We start from the raw sequence: 20677 nt of genomic DNA on the forward strand, positions 1-20677 counted from the left end.
CAGCGTTGATTAGCCTTCCCTCCATTGAAGAATGAAAGGCTTTGGCTGGATCTGCCCCTTTGACCTAGGTCACAGCCACGTCACCAGGCTCCTGATTGGTTGTCGCTGCGTGATTTGACGCTTGAGTTCAGATTTTTCCAACTCGAGCGGTAGAGGCGAAACGCGTATGCACAAAATGCAACACAAAAACTGACGTGCGTGGTTTTATTCGCGAGCCAAACGCGCCAGATGCGGTACACTGACGCCGGTTTCATGTGTTTTCGCGTTTTCACGAGGCAAATCTGCTTCCGAATTTTCGCGGGACCCGCAATCCTGTGTCATCGCGCTTTTCCCATTGACTTTACATGTAAACCTGATGCTCTGACCACCTCTATCGCGTTTAGTGTGAACACACCAGTTCACTCTTTCCCTCAGAGATACATTTAGGGTAAAACATACAGAATGTCTAACATTAAACATTCTATTGTTAATGTGGCTGCTTGAGACAAGCACATTTGAACAACTTCATAAAAGTTTGTGTCATCTGATATTTGGCAGTACTTCATATTCAGAAGTGGGAAGTAACTGTCATGGTTTGTTGTGTGGCAGGCAGGAACCCAAACGCAGGACTCACACATGGAAAATTTAACTAAAAGTGGCAGCTTTATTACTGGAAATCACTACGACAAATACAAAACAAAACTCAAAACTAGAGAGAAGAAAACTAAAACACTAGAAACTGAACCAGGAACTAGGAATTCCTTTAACACGGGGGGAAGAAACACAGGATACTGAGGGTATGATGCAACAAAGGGCAGAGGAAACACAGGGCTTAAATACACATGGGAGTAGCGAGGGAATGAGACACAGCGGGAGAGCACAGCTGGGAGTAATCAAACATAACGAGACGAGGGGAAGCAAAACTAGATACACTGCACGTAGGACAAGAACTGTCAAAAGAAAACAGGCTCTCAGAAAAGAAGCTTGAGAAGGTGCCTGTGCTTCCCAAATTGCATATGCGTTGATGCTCGTTTCATCCTCTGACCCACTGCTGACCCCCATTGAGGGGTCTTTTTCACCCAGGTTAGACAGAGAGTCAGTGACAGGATCTGTGTGTGAATATGTTAATTGTGAACAAAGACAACTTTTGAAGGACAAAGTGTCAGGATTTGCAAATGAACTTAGGCTACAAATGCTTGGGTGTGGGAAATGATTTACTTAATGTTATACCTTTGGATTCACTCCTGTGGTTGCCAACCCACAGCTTTCCACTATCTCTTTTCACTTAACGATGACTTTGCAATTTTGAAGCACTTTGGCTCCATCTTGTAAACAAACAAAATAAAAAACCCTATAATAACCTTAGAGCAGGGGTGCCCAATCCCAGTCCTCGAGAGCTACCGTCCTGCAGCTTTTAGATGCATCCATGTTCCGACACACCTGAATCAAATGAATAGCTTGTTATCAGGCCTTTGCCAAACTTGATGGCATGCTAAAGAGGTAATCAAACCAGTTGATTCAGCTGTGTTGGAGTAGGGAAGCATCTAAAAGCTGCAGGATAGTTGCTCTCGAGGACTGGGATTGGGTACCCTTGCCTTAGAGGAACAACTCTTCTCTGAGAGAAAAAGCTTCTTCATTTTCTCAGTCAAAGTTAGATAAATTTTCAGATCTTTAACTACAATTTAATATTTTATTATTCATGTGGCTGCTTGAAATAAAGTACAATGTAAATATGGTTCATTTAGTCATATTAGAGTACTAGCAAAGTACTAAAAGGGGAAAATTAACAAGTAACACAAACTGGTTCTGATGTGCAAATACTATCAGAGCAAATATAATAAGTTATATCGCTTACAACTTGTCTTTCTACATTGCTAACCTACACAGAGTGAAGCAACAGTTGGCATTTCTAACCAACTGTTTTTTCTTGTTATTAATCTCTGGCTCTCTTCCACAGCATGTCTTTTGTCCTGTCTTCCTCCCCTCACCCCAACCGGTCGCAGCAGATGGTTGAGTTTTTCCTTCCCACTGTTGCCAAAGCGCTTGCTCATAGGAGGTCATCCAAGTTAGGTTTTTCTCTGTATGTGTTACTGTAGGATCTACCTTACAATATAAAGTGTCTTTGGGCAACTGTTGTTGTGATTTGGTGCTGTGTAAATAAAACAGAATTAACCAATGACCTTTATAATTGAACCACAGAAAAACTAACAAACACCTGTATCTTCAAACCAACACTCAGTAAAACACACAAACATGTTTTCACTACATCCACAAAAAAAACTCAAACATCATTTACTAAAAACAAAATCCTGTTTTATTTTCCAGTTCCATAGAGTGAAAAATGCAGTACTCCTGGAAATAAAAAAATCAAACTTAAATGCAATTTCTCTTGAAAATTATTGAGCTAAATAATGTCAAAGATAAAAAAAAAAAAGAATCAATGATAATAAAATAAAAATCATTTGGCTTGAAGAAAAAAGAAGTTTGTTTTGGTACAACAGAGCGTCAGCATGATCCTAGATCTGCCTCTTGAACACGTAAAACCTGCTCTTACACTAACTGCGCTATCGTGGGGTGTGCTCGTTTGTGACTCATTAATCAAAGTCAGTTTTGGTAGATTACATTGATCATTATTAAAATAAACTGGCTAAGTCTTTCTATATCAACAAAGAAGCGAGTTTCTTTCTGCCTCCCATTGATCTGAAAAACCTCGCAATTCATATCAATGAGAGGCAGCTGAAGGAGAATCGTGTTTCTGATATAAAGACGAAACACTTTGTTAGAAATTGCTGGGGACAGTCTGTGGTCCTGAGAACTGGGGGCTGCTCAGACAAATGACACCTATTTATTTTCACTTAATCCTTAAATACCAATGCTGCAACGTTATTGTGATTTGAAATTTTTAAATGCAGAACAAAAGCGGGAAGAAATTTACAGCAAGAGATATGTTTCCTACTGCTGTTGTTCTTGACTGGAAAATAAATGTAATCTTATATGTAAAAAGAAAAAAAAGGGGGGGGGGGGCAATTTAACACATGAATTTAACGTCGTCCCGGACAAAAATAAATGAAATTTTATTATAGAGACTCTCTGAAGGTGAAGATATTTGTCTTTCTAAAAGTTGCACACGAAATATGCATCCATCCATCCATCCTCATCCACTTTATCTGGGGCCGGGTCGCGGGGGCAGCAGCCTAAGCAGAGATGCCCAGACCTCCCTCTCCCCAGCCACCTCCTCCAGCTTATCCGGGGGAACACCAAGGCGTTCCCAGGCCAGCCGAGAGATATAATCTCTCCAGCGTGTCCTGGGTCTGCCCCGGGGCCTCCTCCCGGTGGGCCATGCCCGGAACACCTCACCCAGGAGGCGTCCAGGAGGCATCCTTATCAGATGCCCGAACCACCTCAGCTGGGTCCTTTCGATGTGGAGCAGCAGCGGCTCTACTCTGAGCCCCTCCCGGAAGGCTGAAATTCTCACCCTATCTGTAAGGGAGAGGCCAGCCACCCTTTGGAGGAAGCTCATTTCCGCCGCTTGTATCCGCGATCTCGTTCTTTCGGTCACTACCCACAGCTCATGGCCATAGGTGAGGGTAGGGACGTAGATCGACCGGTAAATTGAGAGCTTCGCTTTTACACTCAGCTCCCTCTTCACCATGACGGACCGGTGCAGCGTCCGCATCACTGCAGCCGCAGCACCAATCCGTCTGTCGATCTCCGGCTACCTTCTCCCATCACTCGCGAACAAGAACCCGAGATACTTGAATTCCTCCACTTAGGGCAGGAACTCATCCCCGACCCGGAGTGGGCACTTCCGGCTGAGAACCATGGCCTCAGATTTGGAGGTGCTGATCCTCATTCCCGCTGCTTCACACTCGGCTGCGAACCGTTCCAGTGCGAGCTGGAGGCCTTCACTTGATGAAGCCAACAGAACCACATCATCCGCGAAAAGCAGAGATGAGATTCTGAGGCCACCGAAGTGAAAGCCCTCCGCCACTTGGCTGCGCCTAGAAATCCTGTCCATAAAAATTATGAACAGAACCGGTGACAAAGGGCAGCCTTGGCGGAGCCCATCACCCACCGGGAAGGAGTCCGACTTATTACCGGCAATGCGAACCAAGCTCTTGCAACGGTTGTATAGGGATCGAATGGCCCATAGCAATGGGCCAGACACCCCATACTCCCGCAGTACCTCCCACAGGACACCCCGAGGGACACGGTCGAATGCCTTCTCCGTCCACAAAACACATGTAGACTGGTTGGGCAAACTCCCATGCACCCTCAAGTATCCTTGAGAGGATAAAGAGCTGGACCAGTGTTCCGCGACCAGGATGAAAACTGCATTGTTCCTCCTGAGGTTCGACTAGCGGACGAACTCTCCTTTCCAGCACCCTGGCATAGACTTTCCCAGGGAGGCTGAGGAGTGTGATCCCCCTGTAGTTGGAACACACCCTCCGGTCCCCCTTCTTAAAGATGGGGACCACCACCCCGGTCTGCCAGTCCAGGGGTACTGCCCCTGATCTCCACGCAACATTGTAGAGGCGTGTCAACCAGGACAGCCCTACAACGTCCAGAGCCTTTAGGAACTCGGGGCGGACCTCATCAACACCAGGGGCTCTGCCACCAAGGAGTTGTTTAATTGCCTCAGTGACCTCGCCTCCGGAAATTGGCGGGTCATTCCCCTCATCCCCAGACTCTGCTTCCTCCTCGGAAGACGTGTCAGTGGGATTATGCATTTATTTTTTTATAAATCGTCCCTACTTTGGCATCCAGTACAAAAGGTAAAAATAAAAATAATCTTTAGAAGATGCATTTAGGAATTTTTCATTGTGAAATTTTTGTTTCCATTCAAGCCAAAACTTAATTACTGTTTGTTCAACGGTTGAGAGAGCGTGACATACATCTGCAAAACCGCTGTGACAGTTATGCAATCACGAATTTCACCTGATGTTTCTTCGAAAAACTGTCATTAATCAAGTTAGTAGTGATGGGATTTCCGGCTCTTTTTAGAGAACCGGCTCTTTCGGCTCGGCTCACTAAAAAGAGCCGGCTCTTTCGGCTCCCAACTGGCTCTTCAGGTTGTTTTGTTGCTTTAATTAATTTATTATTAACAACAAGATAAAATCATGCACAAAAGGAATTACTAATGTAAAAAAAGTGGTTTTATTTATATATGTTTATCAGTGATGGGAATAACGGCGTTACAAGTAACGGCGTTACTAACGGCGTTACTTTTTTCAGTAACAAGTAATCTAACTAATTACTATTCCTATCGTTACAACGCCGTTACAGTTACTAACAAGAAAATGCGGTCCGTTACTATTTTTCAACAAACAGACGGTTGAAGCTGTGTTCAGCTTACCGCATCTTATATCAGTTGCACGGAAGTAGCTGACTACGTAAGTAATCTGGACGCTACAGCTTTAAGCAGCTGCGCGCTCCCGCGGACGACAATCACGATCACTGTCTAGCACAACACCTGGAGCAAAGGGGGCAAAACAATCGCATGAGTGCTGCTGTTTGACTGAGGAAGAATAAAGTAGTCGTGGTAAGCCAATCACGTGACCACTTAAAGACAAAGCAACAAGGTGATATATACCAGTTTTAAATTGTGTTGATAGGCCACGTAAAACCAGAGTCATGATAAATGATATATACGCGGCGTTCTTTCCTCAATAGTTTCGTCACGTTAGCGCTAGCAAGCACTCTCTGCTTATGAGCAAAAAAAAAAAAGAACAGGGGAAGTTTTAGGAGTGACGACGAGAGAGAGAGAGAGAGAGAGAGAGAGAGAGCAGAAAAAGAGAGAGAGCGAGTTTTGAGATGTGAGAGATTTGTGACGTTTAGCGTGTTTGGAGTGTGTAGTTCATGTGTTGTCTTGTGTAGTTAGTGTGTAGTGTTGTGGATAGTTTTGTGTTGTGTGTCAGAACAATGAGGCGACTGCTGTCTCCAGGTAGAAAAAGGAGTGATACACCTGCTGCTGTCAGACCTGCAGGTATCAGGCTGTGATGTTCTCCTTTATAGTGGACAGAAATTATTTTTTTGGAGTAGCACAAATAATTTGTGGCATCTTATTGAAGAACAGCTGATTGTTCTGTAAATAGTTTGAAATGGTTATTTTAAAAAAGGGTAAAAGGTAAATGGATGCAAATAACTTTGTTGTTTGCAAAACTTGTGCATAGGATTTTAAAATTGACAATTAATATTTGCATTTAAAGTTATGAAATATGATTCATTAAAGATGTTTGTGGTTGTTACAGTAAAAAATATAACTTTTTCTACTCTGATTTTATGGTTTTTGTCTGATTTTAGATCAATTGTGTTAATACAGTATGTCAAAATGAAAACATGACTGTAAATTCAGGCACGTGAGGTTGTGCTGAAAAGGATGATACCAAACAAGGTAAAGTAAATAGTTTTTAAAGGTAAAATGTGGAGGGAAAATCAAAAGTAGTAAAAAATGGCCAATTATACCCTGGACCCCAGAGGGTTAAACGTTTTTTTTTTAAGTAACGCAATAGTTACTTTTCAAGTAATTAATTACTTTTAGAATATTGTAACTCAGTTACTAACTCAGTTACTTTTTTTAAGAAGTAACTAGTAACTATAATTGAATTACTTTTTCAAAGTAACTTGCCCAACACTGATGTTTATATATAAATATATACAGTGGCCCCTAGAGACAAAGCAAGTACAAATTCCAAAACACATTTCTAGCGTTAACTGAACTTCCAAAACAGAGCTACCTAGATCACTTAAATTACACAATTGAAAGCATATGTGTATTGTTTGTGTATTTATACACAAGCACTCATATATGTTCAAATAATTTTAAAAAATGTTCATTTACCTGTTACTACCACACACCAAATCTGGTCGTTGGTATTTCCTGGCTTGTGTAGCCACTAGGTAACAAAAGCTCAACACTGCCCCTAGCATCCTGGAGCACTTCTGTTGTGTTTTGTACGTGCTTTGGAGTTTGTACATGCTTTGTCTCTAGGGGCCACCGTAAATATACTTTTATTTATTCACTCCACATAAAATGTAATAAATAAATCATATAATACAAAAACCAACTATTTACATTTCAACTTTTAACTATTTAAATTTTCAGCTTTTTCCTTTTAAACAAATTTAAAATGAAACAACACAAAACACTGCTAAGCACAACACAATTAAATATAAATTAAAATATGAAAACAAAAAGAAGATGCACATTCTCTGTCATATGGGCCTGCATGAATAAACTTTCTGAGTCCTTTATCATCCACAACTGAAAATAGTTGTGGATGATCACTATACCTTTCTAATGTGATGTTGTTGTCCCTGGCTCTCTTTCTCTCTCTTTCCCTCCAGCTCTGTACCTGTGCTACTGAGAGCGTAACTTCCGCCCCTCTTCCCAGTGCAAAGCACAAGGCTTGTGTGGGGAGTGAAGTGGAAAAAAAGTGCCAGAGAGAGAGAGGGTGAGAGAAAGAAAAAAAACCCCACGGCTTCCAATAAGGAGTCGGCTCGCGTCGTTGACTTCCAAGATCCAGCTCTAAGAGCCGTTTCGTTAGCGACCGACACACCACTACAAGTTAGTGTTAGTGAAAATAAGTTCACATTCATGGAATTTTTGCGGAATCGAACTGAAAACTTTTATGTAACAAACAGCACAGATAAAAAGTTCATAAAACCTGAAAATGTTTTCGGAGTTATAGATATAGCCTAATAACTAAGGTGGAGCGCAGGATTCGCTGAAGACTGCTGACAAACTATTCCGCCGTGTAAAACTGAAGTCTGCGCTACAGCTGATCTATAAAGTGTGCAGAACACAAAGCATCTTAAGCTGTCAAATCATGACCTGTCCGTGTGCTGAAGTTATACAATAGCGTTAACACGTGCGTAAATGGGCACATCACTATTGATTTTCCTTTCTTTCTTTTTCTTTTCTTTCTTTTCTTTTTTTGTTCTTATCGTGAGTGCCATGTGATGCTAAGTATTTATTAACGTCATCGTTACGATTCAGACATTAATCTAAGATATTCATGAGGTGTCTCCCCTCATTTGCAGCATTTAGGCAGATTTTTAATATTACATATATATATAGAAAAAAACAAATTGTGTGTATTGTGGACTGATTTCAACAAAAGGCAGCTTGGCTACTCAAAGATGTCACACGGGTGTTTTGCATATGAATTTGTAAGAGTTTCCTTTTCACCAGCACACAACTTTGGCAGAAGAATATTTAAATAAAATAATACAAACATGACTTACTGAGATTTGAGGTTTGGGATTTGTGATTGTGTTTTATTTTGTTTTTTATGTGGATTTCAGAGGGGAGATGGCGAATTAACGTAAATGTACCTGCACATGGGAAGAACAGGATTTAATCGCACATGAAATTTTAAAATCAGCTGAAAGAAAAATCTGTGAATATAAACACAAAAACGTTTTTATGAGCAAAATGACTATCAGAGATTGTCGCTGATGACCCACGCAACTGATAATAGTAAAATGGAAAGTATTTTGTGCACGGACGATTTTAGCCTGTTTTGGGGGTGCTTCAACACCCCCAAAATGAATGAAAGCACCCACAAACATTTCTTACTTTTTTTTGACAATATTTGCTGTTTTTGTGACACACTACTAAAAAATATAAAAAGCATACAGTACACAAACTGGTTCTGATGTGCAAATACTATCAGAGCAAATATAATAAGTTATATCGCTTACAACTTGTCTTTCTACATTGCTAACCTACACAGAGTGAAGCAACAGTTGGCATTTCTAACCAACTGTTTTTTCTTGTTATTAATCTCTGGCTCTCTTCCACAGCATGTCTTTTGTCCTGTCTTCCTCCCCTCACCCCAACCGGTCGCAGCAGATGGTTGAGTTTTCCTTCCCACTGTTGCCAAAGCGCTTGCTCATAGGAGGTCATCCAAGTTAGGTTTTTCTCTGTATGTGTTACTGTAGGATCTACCTTACAATATAAAGTGTCTTTGGGCAACTGTTGTTGTGATTTGGTGCTGTGTAAATAAAACAGAATTAACCAATGACCTTTATAATTGAACCACAGAAAAACTAACAAACACCTGTATCTTCAAACCAACACTCAGTAAAACACACAAACATGTTTTCACTACATCCACAAAAAAAACTCAAACGTCATTTACTAAAAACAAAATCCTGTTTTATTTTCCAGTTCCATAGAGTGAAAAATGCAGTACTCCTGGAAATAAAAAAATCAAACTTAAATGCAATTTCTCTTGAAAATTATTGAGCTAAATAATGTCAAAGATAAAAAAAAAAAGAAAAGAATCAATGATAATAAAATAAAAATCATTTGGCTTGAAGAAAAAAGAAGTTTGTTTTGGTACAACAGAGCGTCAGCATGATCCTAGATCTGCCTCTTGAACACGTAAAACCTGCTCTTACACTAACTGCGCTATCGTGGGGTGTGCTCGTTTGTGACTCATTAATCAAAGTCAGTTTTGGTAGATTACATTGATCATTATTAAAATAAACTGGCTAAGTCTTTCTATATCAACAAAGAAGCGAGTTTCTTTCTGCCTCCCATTGATCTGAAAAGCCTCGCAATTCATATCAATGAGAGGCAGCTGAAGGAGAATCGTGTTTCTGATATAAAGACGAAACACTTTGTTAGAAATTGCTGGGGACAGTCTGTGGTCCTGAGAACTGGGGGCTGCTCAGACAAATGACACCTATTTATTTTCACTTAATCCTTAAATACCAATGCTGCAACGTTATTGTGATTTGAAATTTTTAAATGCAGAACAAAAGCGGGAAGAAATTTACAGCGAGAGATATGTTTCCTACTGCTGTGTTCTTGACTGGAAAATAAATGTAATCTTATATGTAAAAAGAAAAAAAAAGGGGGGGGGCAATTTAACACATGAATTTAACGTCGTCCCGGACAAAAATAAATGAAATTTTATTATAGAGACTCTCTGAAGGTGAAGATATTTGTCTTTCTAAAAGTTGCACACAAAATATGCATCCATCCATCCATCCTCATCCGCTTTATCTGGGGCCGGGTCGCGGGGGCAGCAGCCTAAGCAGAGATGCCCAGACCTCCCTCTCCCCAGCCACCTCCTCCAGCTTATCCGGGGGAACACCAAGGCGTTCCCAGGCCAGCCGAGAGATATAATCTCTCCAGCGTGTCCTGGGTCTGCCCCGGGGCCTCCTCCCGGTGGGCCATGCCCGGAACACCTCACCCAGGAGGCGTCCAGGAGGCATCCTTATCAGATGCCCGAACCACCTCAGCTGGGTCCTTTCGATGTGGAGCAGCAGCGGCTCTACTCTGAGCCCCTCCCGGAAGGCTGAAATTCTCACCCTATCTGTAAGGGAGAGGCCAGCCACCCTTTGGAGGAAGCTCATTTCCGCCGCTTGTATCCGCGATCTCGTTCTTTCGGTCACTACCCACAGCTCATGGCCATAGGTGAGGGTAGGGACGTAGATCGACCGGTAAATTGAGAGCTTCGCTTTTACACTCAGCTCCCTCTTCACCACGACGGACCGGTGCAGCGTCCGCATCACTGCAGCCGCAGCACCAATCCGTCTGTCGATCTCCGGCTACCTTCTCCCATCACTCGCGAACAAGAACCCGAGATACTTGAATTCCTCCACTTGGGGCAGGAACTCATCCCCGACCCGGAGTGGGCACTTCACCCTTTTCCGGCTGAGAACCATGGCCTCAGATTTGGAGGTGCTGATCCTCATTCCCGCTGCTTCACACTCGGCTGCGAACCGTTCCAGTGCGAGCTGGAGGCCTTCACTTGATGAAGCCAACAGAACCACATCATCCGCGAAAAGCAGAGAAGAGATTCTGAGGCCACCGAAGTGAAAGCCCTCCGCCACTTGGCTGCGCCTAGAAATCCTGTCCATAAAAATTATGAACAGAACCGGTGACAAAGGGCAGCCTTGGCGGAGCCCATCACCCACCGGGAACGAGTCCGACTTATTACCGGCAATGCGAACCAAGCTCTTGCAACGGTTGTATAGGGATCGAATGGCCCGTAGCAATGGGCCAGACACCCCATACTCCCGCAGTACCTCCCACAGGACACCCCGAGGGACACGGTCGAATGCCTTCTCCACGTCCACAAAACACATGTAGACTGGTTGGGCAAACTCCCATGCACCCTCAAGTATCCTTGAGAGGATAAAGAGCTGGTCCAGTGTTCCGCGACCAGGATGAAAACTGCATTGTTCCTCCTGAGGTTCGACTAGCGGACGAACTCTCCTTTCCAGCACCCTGGCATAGACTTTCCCAGGGAGGCTGAGGAGTGTGATCCCCCTGTAGTTGGAACACACCCTCCGGTCCCCCTTCTTAAAGATGGGGACCACCACCCCGGTCTGCCAGTCCAGGGGTACTGCCCCTGATCTCCACGCAACATTGTAGAGGCGTGTCAACCAGGACAGCCCTACAACGTCCAGAGCCTTTAGGAACTCGGGGCGGACCTCATCAACACCAGGGGCTCTGCCACCAAGGAGTTGTTTAACTGCCTCAGTGACCTCGCCTCCGGAAATTGGCGGGTCATTCCCCTCATCCCCAGACTCTGCTTCCTCCTCGGAAGACGTGTCAGTGGGATTATGCATTTATTTTTTTATAAATCGTCCCTACTTTGGCATCCAGTACAAAAGGTAAAAATAAAAATAATCTTTAGAAGATGCATTTAGGAATTTTTCATTGTGAAATTTTTGTTTCCATTCAAGCCAAAACTTAATTACTGTTTGTTCAACGGTTGAGAGAGCGTGACATACATCTGCAAAACCGCTGTGACAGTTATGCAATCACGAATTTCACCTGATGTTTCTTCGAAAAACTGTCATTAATCAAGTTAGTAGTGATGGGATTTCCGGCTCTTTTTAGAGAACCGGCTCTTTCGGCTCGGCTCACTAAAAAGAGCCGGCTCTTTCGGCTCCCAACTGGCTCTTCAGGTTGTTTTGTTGCTTTAATTAATTTATTATTAACAACAAGATAAAATCATGCACAAAAGGAATTACTAATGTAAAAAAAGTGGTTTTATTTATATATGTTTATCAGTGATGGGAATAACGGCGTTACAAGTAACGGCGTTACTAACGGCGTTACTTTTTTCAGTAACAAGTAATCTAACTAATTACTATTCCTATCGTTACAACGCCGTTACAGTTACTAACAAGAAAATGCGGTCCGTTACTATTTTTCAACAAACAGATGGTTGAAGCTGTGTTCAGCTTACCGCATCTTATATCAGTTGCACGGAAGTAGCTGAATACATAAGTAATCTGGACGCTACAGCTTTAAGCAGCTGCGCGCTCCCGCGGACGACAATCACGATCACTGTCTAGCACAACACCTGGAGCAAAGGGGGAAGTTTTAGGAGTGACGACGAGAGAGAGAGAGAGAGAGAGAGCAGAAAAAGAGAGAGAGCGAGTTTTGAGATGTGAGAGATTTGTGACGTTTAGCGTGTTTGGAGTGTGTAGTTCATGTGTTGTCTTGTGTAGTTAGTGTGTAGTGTTGTGGATAGTTTTGTGTTGTGTGTCAGAACAATGAGGCGACTGCTGTCTCCAGGTAGAAAAAGGAGTGATACACCTGCTGCTGTCAGACCTGCAGGTATCAGGCTGTGATGTTCTCCTTTATAGTGGACAGAAATTATTTTTTTGGAGTAGCACAAATAATTTGTGGCATCTTATTGAAGAACAGCTGATTGTTCTGTAAATAGTTTGAAATGGTTATTTTAAAAAAGGGTAAAAGGTAAATGGATGCAAATAACTTTGTTGTTTGCAAAACTTGTGCATAGTATTTTGTGTTTTTTTTTTCTTTTAGCCTATTTTCTCTGGCAGCTTTGATACAAAACTATATTGTTGACTATAATTTATGTTGTGCAAAGACACACAAAAAAAGTGTAATGCTCAAAGAAACTATAAGTCGGTTGAGTTTTGAGCGGACATAATTATTATTAACAATGAAAGCTACATTAAGAGGCCAAACAGAGGTATATTGGTTGGGTAGATCATTTTGGACCTTTTAGATTGCTTGCTTACGTTGCTTTTTAGTATCGGGAAGCTATTTCAAAACAAGAGAAAACACAGCAGGTGTAATTAATGTTTGTATTTATTTATTTGAATCCTTAAAGGATAATCGATCCATTCAAATATTAAACATTTACAATATATATATATATTATATTAACAACAAAGTCACTAAATCAAACAGGCAGTGTTTATGTTTGCTTATAGCTTAAATGTCCCTCGAATCCTTACTAAATTCCTTACCATTCTTAAATTCCCATACCTATCCTTACCATTAACTATTTTACATGAATCACATTCAAAGAAACAGAAATTCATGGAATTTTTAGTGGGTCCTTCTAACATATTTGTATTCATGATATTGGCACTAAGTGTTTATCATTCATTAGAATTAACAATCACAGTAAATCATGGACTTTACCGCAAGTATTCAATTGTATGGTTCAAGGACGTGCAGAAAGTTGTCAATTATATTTTAGTTCAGTGCAAGAATTAAAGTTACATTTAGATTTTGTTAAATTTAGATTTGAGCAACAACATTGTGCACCAGCTTGCTGTGTTACAGTATTGATTATTGTCAAGTTGTGTGAATCACTACAATGTGAATCCCCGTAAAACTGAAGTGAAAAGCTACATTGTTTTTTGTTTTCTTTACTTAAAGTACATCAATTCTGTCTGTGATAAGACATCTTGGGATGTGTTAAACAACAGAGCAACATGGTTTGGCTGGACATAGGCAGAGTAATGTATAAACAACATATCATGTGAAGTATTGTATACTACTGATAAATGGACAGGTTCTTCTATATAAAACTTTTCTACCCTACCTGAGCACTCAAAGCGCTGTATACAATGTCCCTCATTCACACATTTATACAACGACTTCTTTCTGTGTTTAAGTTCAAGCTAACATTCACACTGTGATGGGTGCATCAGAGAGCGATTTGGGGTTAGTATATTAGGTTGCAATGCAACCATAATAAATATGGTAACAAATTACTTTGTCAAATAATGTTAACTAGTGTAATATAATTTGTAATTAATTACTTTTTTGAGTGTTAAAGCCAACGCTGTGAGTAAATATGTGAAAAAAGAGAACTTGTTCAAAGAAGGGAGTAACAGATCCACACTGACCATGTATACATCAGCCAGTGGTGATCTGAGATGAACATTTGGAAATAATGAAATGGAGTGACTGAAAAACAGAGTCATGATTGAAATCAATGAAAACATTAACTTTCCACAGTCCCAATGTGCACTAAACAATGAGACATACAAGTACTTTACATATACTTGTAAACAGCATTTGTTCTGATATTAAAAAAAAAAAAATCTAAATAACAGATGATATCTTACTTTCTTTGCAAAGATCGATTTTATTCAGATTATTCACAGATAGAAGTCTGGATCCTAAAAAAAAAGAACATTATAGCTGTATTATTGGTTAAATACAGAATCTGGGCTGTGGCATTGAGATAATATGACATACACTGAAGATAAACTTTGTGAGAGAACATCTCATCAGACACAACAGACCATTAATCATCTTTCTCTGATCCTGTCCTGGTTCATGGATTCTTCTCAGCCCCCCAGCACAGCATGACCACAGGGTGGTGTTATAGTAAAGGTGACCACAGCATCTGAACCCTGTCTTGGCAGAGTAGAGCATCTCTTTGTCCTCACTTGAGCAGCAAATGTCCTGGTTTTTGAAAAGATATACAGCATTTTATGTTAAATAAAAGCATGATTGACTGGACTCATTGAACACTGTGTTAGTTCAGGCAAGCCATAAAGTCAACTTCAGCAAGTAATGTTGATACAGAGCTGATATCAGGTAAATTTTTGAAGATTAATAGAATAGATTACTTTGACTTAAGTCAGTCTAACTGTCAGATATACAGTAAACACCTCCAGCAAACAGTTTCAAGATAGAGAGATGAAGCATTTGAAAGGACGTGATTAGAATGGTTCATCAACCCTGATAATTATTGCTGGTTCAGATTAGAATAGCTTCTTTTGCTAATAATCTCTACTGAATTGTTGTGAGTCTAGCTTTTGCAGAAAGAATCATAAAATGTACACAGAAGATGATTATTCTGCTTTAAAAAAGCCTCTAAATGTTTATGAAAAGTTTTTAATAGTTGGCCAAGTAGCTCCAGTGATGAGTCACTTGTTACAGCATGCTGTTTTCATTCACTTTATGCTGACTGTGCTTAAGTTAAATATATTTTGGATTTGTAGTTCAGTTATGCAGTTAGAGAGAGAGTTGCGGTTTCCTGTTTACCCCTCAGGCCCATATCAGTTTCTCTCCTTTACCGGTGTTATTCATGTTGCTTCAAAATTACAGACAGGACTCTGAGATAGTTAAAAAGCTCAAAAAATGTAACTTTTTAACAGTTATTTCTTTTTTCCATTTTCATATTGGTCAAATCGTGGTTTATCCATCATTTTGATATGACACCAAGAGGCAGAAGACACCAGTCAGAAAGAGGCGCTTTAACAATGATAAGCCACTATAAACGAAACACAGAGTGTGAAAAGTTATGGGACAGGGTGGCCAACATACCTACTCTCTCTTTGCATCAAGGCAGGAGTAGCTGTGTTAAATCTAATGACATAATACAGTGGAATACACGAATAAGATGAACAAACAACAGATTTTCATCATCATTACTAATTCTACCTCTGGCTTTTGCAGAATGGATCCGCAGCACTGCGCATTCCCTCCATGCTTGTCTAATGATGTCAGATTGTACAGTGTTCCTGCACAGCACTTCATCTGTGGGTCTTTAATGTTGTAGGCTTTGACCCCACAGCAGTGAATGTTTTCTGATTTCAGATGTCTGGTTGGAAACAGAGGGACACATTAATATCATATAAGGACAAAAATAAATAATTATGTTTGTAAGAGGCTGAGTTAGATGAGTCTGTAAGGGGGCAACAGATGCAATGGAGGAAACACACTTTGAGGCAGGAATTCTTTCCCTCCCAACATGCAATTTATTTACAAAAATTGCAATAACCAGGATGGTGGAATGAACAACCAATGAAAAAACTTGTGCAAACAAACTTAAGATTGTTTTTTTTTTTTAAAACTATGGAAAATTATAAATCAACTACATGAAACTCTAAAAGGCTTACCTGTTAAGATCCCAATCCTCCCTACTATAGGGGACTTGGTACTTACCATTGCCTGTTTGGCAGTCTGGATCTCCAAAGTGATTGCATTACGGAACAGAGTAAACCTCAAACATCCCAGATAAGATAAGGTGAATTATCAATACTGACAATTTAACTTTGCAATAAATGGTTTTGAATGCATAGGCCCCCTGCATAATTATTTTATAGTATGAAGATGATGACTTGGGAAATGCTAACATTAACAGAAATATGTATTTTATCTAACCTACTTACCACTTGAAACAAACTAATAAAGAAGTGGTTCACAGCAGCATTAATGTCACAACTGAGACAACTCTATTCTTTCGGCTAGATATAAAACAATAGAAATTGCCATCTTCGCGTTTTGTGGGCCATACGCAGTCTTAGTCCTCCAGAGGCATGGGTTATCCTGTGAGTCTTTATGTATAGTGTTGGATGTCATTCTGGAAGATAACTTCTTCATTTCACAGTCTTTACACAAGCTGTGCACTGAAAGCAGAACATCAGAGCTGCACTTTAAGCTCTCAGTCATTGTCTACATAGAATGCATTTATACCAAATGCACTTTGACAGCTACTGCAACTGGAAACAGACTCAAGAGCAGCCAAAAAGTCAACCAGTTCAACTCCTACAGACATAACCATAAAAGTGAATCCTGAGTATAAATACCTGGTGAGTTGGGCAATAATTAATGTATTAAACACAAATCAAATGAAATTGCAAAATACTTAATGATGCAATAGCTAAATACTTTAGCTCTAAGATGAGTCATGACCTCACAGAAACAAGACACGAAACCCAATGAGACACCACACAGGCTGAAAGAAATGTATTTTAAGAGTTCTGGGAACCAAACGAAGGCAGGGCAAGGTTTGGTACGCAATTGTGTGTGTCTTAGAAACCATATGAAATCATCAGCTATGAAAAATGTTTCATTCTACTTCTTTCTAGGTTATCCTTAACCCTCACTCAGAAGACAATAGATTAAACTAGTTTCCATGCTCCCAGCTGCACCGACTGACTAAATCCAAAACGGGAGCCATTAGATACTAATCAGATAAAACAAAAGAAGAAATCCATTTTCAGTGGATTTTACCAGCAATGTAAAGCAGGTAAACAGAACACATGCACACAATCACCTGTGTCCATTGCAGCAGATCTCAGTACGAGGCCAGTAAATTTCTGTCCCACAGCAGTGTTGTCCTGGGCTGCCGTGAAACTGAGAGCAACATATAGTCCCTTTAGCCGGGTTGTAAGGAATACCCATCTCTGAACATTCCTCTCCATCATCTCTGTCCTCGTACAAGGTCTTATTACAACAGAGAACTCCACGTTGTGCCGAGCCATACGGCGTCTCTCCACAGCACTTGAAGAATCAGACATAATACAGTAAATTGTGCAAGCAGACACAACCAGATTGTGTAGTTTACACATTCAAAGCCAAACACAGAAATGCATGAGTTAGGGGGAAAAAAAACACATGAAAAATGCAAAATTAAGAACATAAAACACTTGAGAAAATTCTGCATTACATACATGTAACATTCTATGCATTATGTTTCTACAGTCTTTTAGCCATACCAGACTTTTGATCCTTTTGCATTGGCAATAATGAATACGGACTATCATGGTCCCCGTGTCTGCCCGGCCGGCCCAAAAGGCTACATGTGTTTTTGTTTACTCTCCCTTTCTCTCACCCTGCTGCATGGGCGGAGCTCGCTGCGGGCTCCCGCCCTTGGTCCACACACCTATTGCCCATCAGGCTGCCATAATGTGTTTGCCATTTAACACCGGGACGCAGACAGTCTCATCACTGGATGATTGTGCAAGACACGTTAATGAGACTCTAGCCTCAGTGAAGTTTTGTGTGTAAATCTGTGATTTTGCTTAACCAATCTCTCTTGTGAATAGTTTTCCCGGACCCATAACCTACCCACTGTGAGAGAGCTTCCCCTTCCCGGATTTTCCCCCTGGACCCTAGGAACCCCGTATTTCCCCCACTGTAAATATTCTGCAACTGGTGATTGTGTAAATAAAACTCTGTTTTTGGAACTGAACTCTGCTCTGCGCTTGAGTCCCCGCCATCGCTTGTGACACGGACAGTGTTAAGGGAATTTTACACATAGAAAACAGAGATAGAATCCAGCCTCTGGCACTGTGTGAAAGCAGTGGCCTGGACCTCTGACTTCTGTTGTCAAAGAGTAGCACTCTTGCCAACTTTCTACATTGTAATGCTATATGATTGAATTTAATAATAAAAGGATGTGCATTGTTTTCCACTTTGTATGCTTTAAAACATTTTTCTGCTTCGGTAAAACAGTGCTTTAGACTTTCAACTGTCACTGGAAATGGTGGTTTGATCATTTTTCCCAGTATGGGGTGGGGAGCAATTAGTACATTACCTGATCGAGCCAAGGCCTCCACGGAGATACACGTCCATCACAGCAGACCTGAGTATGTGGGTTATAGACGGTGGCTGTGGCCTTCCTTTGACCTAAACATGGGGGTTTAGAGAGTAGAAAGAGGAGAGTTTTAACTGCAGACTCACATTTTCTGAAATAAAATTCACTCTTTGAAGTCAGAGCTTATGTGTTTTCACATCCTTTGAACTGTCCTGAATTTCAAATGATGCAAAAACATTGTTACACTTTTTGATTTTCCACTAAAAATGAACGAGTTCAGACAGACACCCAGACTTCTTCTATCTGATTTCCCCCCTCTTATTTCTCTCATAATCATAATTTCATCATCTCTTAATTTACCATTAGACCCGTGACCTGTCAAGAGCTGGAATAAGCTGAAGAATGTGTATAATAACTGATAATTATATGAGCAATTTCTCGTTTCTGTTGTTGCTACAATAACATATTAATGTTTCATGACTATCAATGCAAGTTCCTACAAGAATGATCATGAGACAATCATATTTTTGTGATGACATAGTTTCTCAACTTGGAGAAAAAAAAGACTAGAAATCCTAGAGCATGGCTCAGCAGGTTGTAGAAGGGGGGTGGATGAATATGTCAAACACAGGTAGGAAGGTAAAATCCTTTTTATGTTATGCTGCTACTGCTTCTTTGGGTATCATGTCGGTTTGCATTCTCAATACTACATTCCACTAAATCCACTAAAGGTTCTTTAAAACGATCTTCTTTCTTTTGTTTTAACTGTTTACCCCTAGAGGTATTTTCCAAAATTATAAATACCACAGAATCAAATGACGCGTTCAAGTAATTCTTTGTTTTTACAATGATACACATAAGACAAACATGACAAAGAAACAATTGCTCACTCAGCTCTAACTGCCTTGTTGGGGTGAGGTTACCTTGTTCAACTTACTCTACTACATAGCTACATACTACATACACCACAAAGTGAAGTAATACAATAGTAGCAACCAAAACAACTACAAAACTAAGGCAAACAAACAAATAGATAGTGACACCTGAGTTGTCGAGTGAGTGAGGCTTGTGGTTACTCTCACAGCAGCGATTTTGCTTTGGATTGTAACACGACGACCCACAGAGATGTGTGTTTGGTTCAGTGCTGTGGATGCGTGTAAAAACAGGCAACAATCAGCACAAAATAGTCCATATCACATTAAATTTAAAAAAAAGAAGTATGGAAACAATTTGTTTTACAATGTAGGTCGTACAACTTATATTTAAATTTTATGCAAATATCAGTGCAGTAATGGGTTTAATGATTTTCTGGAAGTTTGGTTGGTTTCTAATCCTTGACCTCCAATCATGCTATAGTTATATTTTTCTGGGACTCAGTTGTCACGTGTAATTGCACACAATTCCACTGGTGTGCAAAATGCAGCCATGTGTCAGATAAGGCAGAATGGCAGTTATAAACCAATGTGTTATTTGAACTGTTGGATTATTTGACCAAGCTAAAATAAGATTTCCATTGTGAGTTTTTGTCAAAGCGATTGGCCTCTCATAGATACACACTTAATGTCATTAGGCATCTGTGCCATGATGCAGCATGTTTATTCTTCACATATGCGAAGGATATATGGAAAGGATCTCGTAAGTGTCCTAAACATCATTTTTAATCTTTCAGATTATTGTAAAGACATACATTCTGACCGAAACAAACAACCAAAAAAATGTATTCCCAAACCTAACCAAATAGTTTTAGTGTCTAAACTTAACCATCATGTATAAGTGAAAGTAATCAGTGAGCAAAAACAAAGCGAAACAATGTAGAAAACAGAAAACTCCTTAACTTTCTTATCTCCAAAAAACCTGAACTTAAATTTTTGGCCATAGCAGCCATGACATACATTCAGCAGACACCAAACAGAATATAAAGAAAATTAAGTGAATAGTCAAAACAATCCTTTGCTACTTTGTAAAATAGTCGTACTTTGTGAAAGTGTTGTGTCTGTAAGTTAATCAACCATTACCTGCATGATTGTACATCTTCCAGTGGAGTGTTTCCTTCACACTAACAATTGCTCAAAAAGGGATTGCTGAGTTTCTCACTATATAAGGTCCTTAACTATGTAAAGTGC

The 20677-nt window shown here is 40.4% G+C and overlaps 1 long non-coding RNA gene across 1 annotated transcript; it reads right to left on the minus strand.

The window, feature by feature from the left end:
• Nucleotides 1-14568: 14568 nt before the first annotated feature.
• On the minus strand, nucleotides 14569-17378 carry LOC134641100 (uncharacterized). Its single transcript, XR_010095503.1, has 3 exons — nucleotides 17292-17378; nucleotides 15674-15833; nucleotides 14569-14689 (listed from the first exon to the last, which is right to left on the minus strand). It is a non-coding gene; the product is annotated as an uncharacterized LOC134641100 (long non-coding RNA).
• Nucleotides 17379-20677: the final 3299 nt, after the last annotated feature.

The sequence above is a fragment of the Pelmatolapia mariae genome, linkage group LG14, assembly GCF_036321145.2.
Source record: "Pelmatolapia mariae isolate MD_Pm_ZW linkage group LG14, Pm_UMD_F_2, whole genome shotgun sequence".
In the NCBI taxonomy this organism is placed as follows: Eukaryota; Metazoa; Chordata; class Actinopteri; order Cichliformes; family Cichlidae; genus Pelmatolapia; species Pelmatolapia mariae.